At 36.8% G+C, this 6,786-nt stretch overlaps 1 protein-coding gene across 1 annotated transcript in view; it reads left to right on the top strand.

The window, feature by feature from the left end:
- The first annotated feature begins 2,307 nt into the window (after positions 1-2,307).
- Positions 2,308-6,786, top strand: part of Wake (ankyrin repeat and fibronectin type III domain containing protein wide awake) — a 52,286-nt gene continuing 47,807 nt past the window's right edge. Inside the window, exon 1 of the mRNA XM_076377596.1 lies at positions 2,308-2,321. The gene's annotated coding sequence lies outside the window, so the exon portion shown is untranslated. The remainder of the gene's footprint in view (positions 2,322-6,786) is intronic.

Raw genomic sequence — 6,786 nt, 5'->3', positions numbered from 1 at the left:
TGGGATGGAATTGCAGACTGGGAATTTTAAGGATATGGAAATTTAAATGTCATGGGTTCTTTACATTTGTTGAGCTTTCCAAATGTTCAGATTTTAGAATCTTAGATTTATACACTAGAAGATGTGAATCTCTTAGATTGGAGTAGATAACATTTTAAAATATATCGATTTCAGTTTCTCTCTCAAATTCTTTTAGAATTTGTCATGAAACCTTCTGCTGCCTAGTCGATACTGCAATAACTTTCAGGAAGATATTGGTATCGAAGGTTTATAATTTGTTCAAGATAATACGTAGCTGACAGGTGATAAGACCCAAGAATCAGATCTTTCACCTTCTTCCTACAGTGAAAAAAAGAGTGGATAAATGTCTTTAAAAACAAGTAAAATGCAAATAAGTTTCATTCAATAAAAATCTGCATAAGAGAATAAAAATTTTGAATTGATCGTTTCAATCATATTTATAAATCAAATATTCCAAATTATTGGACCAAATAAACGAATAGAATACATATTTCAAAAACTGAAAACTGTTTTTTCACCCACAAGCCATATTCGAATCTTAGAAAAAAAAATTATAACTTTTCGATACATTGATTCAAGGTATTCAAACTTCAATTATAATACAGCTCCGCCTTTTTTCTCACAATTAATGCCATCCTCTGTCTTCATTTTTTCTATCGCCAATAACTCTCATAAGTAGTTGATGGGAAATAAACTTCGCCTTAGAAAAATCGTCTACACATAAAATCATACGATCATAAAATATGAGTCTAGATCGACCCAGCAGCAGTCGCCCACTTTTTTCCCAACGCCCGAGCGAGTGTTAAGAAATGGGGCCACCCACGACGACATTTATTGCCCAAGCTAGATTCTCGAAATAAAATATAATTGAACCTGCTTCCACAATGGGAACGAAAGTTCCCAGTCAGGAGCAATCAATTCCCATACCGTTACTCAATTTCCGCCACTTATTCCTAGAAGATGGCTGAGAACACTCAGAGGGCTCGCAAAAACTTTACACGGTGCAAAGTAATAATCCAATCGGTTGGAGTCTTTCCGTCGTTCAGTGCTTCGCCGCGACCAATGAAACCGCCGCGTAGGACGATCTTGACACAGTAATGTTGCTATAACTTCGCGTTACGAAAGATATATGCAGTCGATGAGAAGACAGGTGTTTCTCTGAGACAGTCCTATTTTTCAGCTCGTAAGATTCACGCTATCTGTCTAATCAGTGGCAGGCTGTCATCTGTCACGTGTCTGTCGAAACATTCTTTAAGGGGCCTTGATATTGATGACATGTACATAGCATGTACTTCTATAGTCGGCTGGCGCCACCAGCTGAACTATGCAGGTACCTATACGTGTAGTAATCGGATTCCTAAGAGGAAGAATGCTTTTGGTTGCTCGAGGACAAGGTCAAAGCATCACCGAATGCAAATAACTAGACAGCGGGTTTTATATTTTCAGAAACACAATTAAAGAAATGGGACCTATATAGATAAAAATTTGATTTTCAAATACCATAATTTGCACTTTGCTTTTTATATTATATATATATATATTTATCAATACTGTATACATTCTGTAACTCTTTACACGTTTAATATTCTCAGTATATAAAAATTTGCAGTTCATGAATAATATAATCGATTATAAAGACAGAGAAAATTATTGTTTAATTATAAATCAAGGGTTCATAGCTTCTTTTAAACAAATCCAAGTCTATGTCTTCAAAACATCCTGTGCCATCTGAGGTGACACAAAATAAATTAAATTAAATATCGCAGACTGAAAAAAGAATCATAGACATATTTCAAATATAGATAATAATATATGGAAACATTCGTAATGCTAGCGCGTCGAAACCGACAACTTTTGAAGGAAACACATTCCCAAGGATTTTCCTGATATACATATCCCCCTTAAACCGCGAGAGAGTTCGCGAAGCGGAAAGCCTGACCGCAGAGGGTGAAGTTTTCAGCCGTGAAAACGAGTCGATCGCCGCAGGATGCGGTCGAAGAAAAAACAATTTCGTGCGGCGAGACATCGAGAACGCCCCTGGGACGAGGCTCGAGGAAAATGAACCGTGGAGAAGTCTGAGGGACACCGGTGCAAAGGTGGAGGACCTTGGTGCATCCGAGAGAGAGCAGTAAACCGGTTTCTGCATTCGGCCGAACGTCTCCCGCGTTTTAGCGGCCGCTTTTCAGGAAGAGATTTTCGCGTGCCACCGTCTAATTCGGCCGCCCTTGGGAGAGATCGGCTTTCGCTCTTCATGGAAACGCGCCTTCAGTGCCTTGATCCTGGCTGGACGAAACACTAGGGTACGTTTTATTTCTCCCTTGTACCAGCGCCACGCGCTCTTTCGTTACAGGTGCAATTGCCGCTCCTTTTGTCTTTAAGAGAACTTTGACCTTGCTGGTCGAGAGAAGGCGTTCTTTTTTAGAAATAAGAAGGAACTGTTTCTGTGGATTGTTTTTATATTCTGTACAGGGTGTTGCATAACATGTGAGACCCACTTTGGGAGTTGACTGTGCACCTAGAAAACAATGAAGAAGAGTCATAAATACGTCTTGTCTGACATAATGAATATCATTATGTTTCATAAATAAAGACAGATAGGACATGTGTTTTTATGACTTTTTATATTGTTTTTAACCATTTGGACTCGGTTATCCCTTCTGAGGGGACAAAGTGTATGGAAAATCAGGATCTCCGAGTGTAAAGGGTTAAGCATACAATCAACTCATGAAATGTTATGAAACGCCTTGTATATTTATGGTATACACGAAATATAAATAATAATTGTTTTTTGGGAAAAGGTTGAAGGTTTCGGGTTTGTAAGAGAAAACTGCTGCTTTTTAGTTTACATAGTTTATTTTGTGAAATCAATTTTGTTAGGATACGAAGTTGATTGCTTTGTTGATTTTCGAGATAGAACTTTCGCTATTTCATAGAATATTGTTTTGGGAAAAATACGTAACTTTTGGTTCGTTGAATATTAAATGCCACAACAGTGACATTTCTACAAAGTTTCGGAACTGAACAGTGTTCCAGGTCCACTGTATTTCTGCTCGAGAAATTCTGTTCCTGCTTCACTACAGAAGCTTTCAGGTTCCTTCTATTTTTGTTTTATATTCGTTTCACGGCGAATTACATATGTAGTACCTACCTACGCCTCGCAGAAGAGCTCCGTTGTGACAGCTTCATGTCCAATCCTGTGGCGCTTAAGGGGTTTAAGTTCAATTTCTATTTACACGTTTTCTTTCGAATGTACTACAGGTCACAGTTTCTGGAGTTCTGTCGAGTTGATAACACATAAGTCACTTTATCATTGAAAAATTAAGTAAGCTTTTTACTTCTTATTTATTTTACTTATTTATGTAATGAAAAGTGAAGAAAATGGATTTCCTCTACTTTGGGTGCAAAAATTGTTTCATTTCGTATGCACAGAAAAGTTCTACTTTCTATACTTAACACTGCAGAAATATTCAAATTGTTGCAAAATAAAAAGATATTCAATCCTTAGATAGAAAAGTCTCTTATGCGCCATTTTGTATGAATTTCAAGGTCACAGTCAATTTTTTTAACTCAACGATACTCACAGAAACATTGACAAACCTCTCTGCCTATCGAAAAAGTTTCTACAAAACGAACAAGTCAAACGTTCTACTTTTTCAATGAATTACATTCTTCGATTGAATTTCTACGTAAAAAGGCTCTATATAAATGCACAGTCGCAACGTAGAAGTTTTCAAGAACCTTGAAAATGCGCCTGAATCTATGTAATCTAGTAGATTACAGAGCTACTCATGCTAGTAGATCTGAGTTTCAGCCAGAATATTCGACTATAACCTATGAATCTATATCACAAATTTCTGGCAGACTGGGAAGCATCTCAACACGCTCATAAATTCACGTTTCGTAATCCTGACGCGGATTCGTAGAAAGGAATCATCGCAGCCAAAGTAGAGCGAAGAAAGTGATACCTAGCATGGTCGGTCTATCGCAATAAGTATACACCATATAGTGAAAGTATGTAGATCCAGAATCGTACACGAATGAGGATTACAACAATAGGAATCGCTTTCAATGGCGTGAACAGTTGGCTCAGGAACAGTCGGTTCCCCAGACGTGCTCGGGAGCGATGAAAGTTAAAGAGAAGACAAATACTTTTTTGGTCCGATGCCCTTTTAGACAGAGGACGCTATCGCGCAATCGAATTATGCATAAGATGGATATTGACTGATCGCGAGCAAGGGGGTGAAATTTTTTCAGATTTTTCCGTAAATTGGATTCTTCCACCCCTCTTGAGCGAAAATACATTCGAGATTAAAGTGCAGACATCATTCTCGGTTAAGATTGGAGTTCAGATTGGGATTAGAGAATTTTCACAGAACCCAGGGGTTTTTCACTCTCGTTTTTTTATAGTTATAGTTTCTCTGTCCTAGATCACACGCGATCAATTAGGCATTCTGCTGGTAATTAATTTTACTCTGACTTTTATTCCAATGTATATTTAGTATTTTACAATTTAAGTAGATTGATTGCAATCTCTTAAGGTAGTAGAGTATTTGAATAATGGACAATAGCGCGATTTCGCGAACTTTGATTGTATTTTATGATTCCATTATTCTGCACTGTGAATATTCTTTTGAAAAGAACTGCAGAATATTAGATAACCCTATCTAAGTCACAATTCTTTGTGAAAGAATTGAATACTTTGAAATCGTGATTTAGATATGATTCCTTTTTGTCTTGCATTATGCTTCTTTCATGCAACTCTTAGAAATGTGAAAGCTTGATGATTTTTAATATATGCTCCAAACTCTGACCTTATAATTCATTAAAATGTGGAGACAGTAAACGTGGTTGTTTTCGAAGACAATAGGTAGGGCAGAGAACGAGGACGCAAGCATTATTTGCGAAAATGTTCATCTTCCTGTAATCTGTTATCTGCACCGGAAGCAGACACAATCTCTAAGAAGCGCAATCTTATTTTCCGCAGACACTATCGTGTGTGGGAACGCACTCGTTCTCGCGAAGGTATCGAAGGAAGGGGAAAAAGATCAGGGTCATTCTACTCAACAGAGAAAAGCAAAAGGCGAAAACATAGTTGACAGTTTTCATGAAGCTTCACCCTTGCTTGGATTCTTGTGCTAGAACTACTTGTAAGATATTTTCATCTTAATGATAAAGTCTGCACTTCAGAGCCAGGAGTAACCCAAGTCCTTTTTCGTTATTTTTCAGAAGAGCCAAGAAACAAATACGATTACCCATTTGATAGCATAATATTCGAAATAGTTTATACTATTAAATTTTCTTTACTTATTTCACTTTCTTTTATTTATTTTAATAAAACGAAAAGAAAGCAATGAGATCTTTTAAAAAACTTAATTTGGAAACAAATGGACTTGGGTTGCTCTGGCTCTGAGGTACAGAATTGTGCTCTAAAGTTACAGTAATATAGTAGTGTCTCATGAGAAGTCCCCTGAAAACCACTACCCCTAATGTTTTTCAGGTGCCTTCTCATGGGGTAGAAATAGTACCTACTTTGTTTCAAAATCAAGACTCCTTGAAAAGAAGAAATCATACAATCTCAGTCTCTACAAATTACACCAAGTGGTGTCTTCGTATCAGAAGACTGAAGATAAAATAGATAATAAAATTCGTGGTAGGACAAGCTAAGGATCTTAGATTTCACTAAGCTAATCTAAAATTAAACGCCTAATGAGAAGTGGTATGTTCAGGACTGAACAGAGTAATTAGGTCACAAGAGTGACACATCAAAGATCATGGTTCTGATTTCCCGCCATTAATGAATCCTTAGTTGAACCGTATTATCGCTTGCGTAATCCAAGCATCATTCATAGAATATCTGGTAGTTAAATGGCTCGAGAATATTTATGGATCTCGGTGATCCGATTGTGTTCTACAATTTCCACGCCCCTGTCCTTTTCAATTTCTGCATGAAATTATGAGCATACATGAGGCGGTCCGAAACTTTCCGTTACGAGGACACTGCTCACCCTTCTTCCTGTGACAGACTAGGAGAAAACAGCCCGGAAAAGGGCGGCACCTGTACTACAGGTATTGGAGGTATTAAGATATACTGGGTGACCAGAATATTCCTCATTGTGATTCTTTCTCTTTTTGTAGAAGATATAAACTGTTCTTTTGAGTTTAGCGAAACTCTATGAGGCAATCTGACATAATTATTGATCCTACCAGGTGACTACAATTTCTTTTGAGTTTTGCAAAACTCTTTATGAGACAACCTGACATAATTATTGATCCTATCAGGAGACTAGAATTGCTCCAAATTGTGGTTCTTTATTTGTTTCGATTGAAAACATTTTCTTTTGAATCTTGCAAAGTCCTGTAGAAAGCTTCATAAAATAATTATGACACTATTATTATGTCTCTTTTATACTTACGAGATACACAAAATAGAAAATCATAGACTGTAAAAAAGAAAACAGAAAAAATGTACAGGACATACTAAGTACACATTTAAATATTTCTTTTTTTTTCATTAACTCGTTTTAATATTTTGAAGAATTGCATGGAATTGCAAATAGATTATGGAATACGATACAAATCGAAGAAGCATTTTATTTATCTACTCTGTTACCTTACAAAAACATGCACAGGATTCGAAGTAAATTCTTTTTCAATTTTCATCGTGTTTGTATTTACTTTACTAACACAAACTGTCAACGTCGGTCAAGCACTCAGTGTTGGTACGAAGCTCAATTTTGAGACCACTTTTTCACTCTACCTCGTGAC

Source organism: Calliopsis andreniformis, chromosome 5 (genome assembly GCF_051401765.1).
Source record: "Calliopsis andreniformis isolate RMS-2024a chromosome 5, iyCalAndr_principal, whole genome shotgun sequence".
Taxonomy (NCBI): domain Eukaryota; kingdom Metazoa; phylum Arthropoda; class Insecta; order Hymenoptera; family Andrenidae; genus Calliopsis; species Calliopsis andreniformis.
Note: the sequence above shows the minus strand (reverse complement) of the source record. Positions and strands in the feature narration are given on the sequence as shown.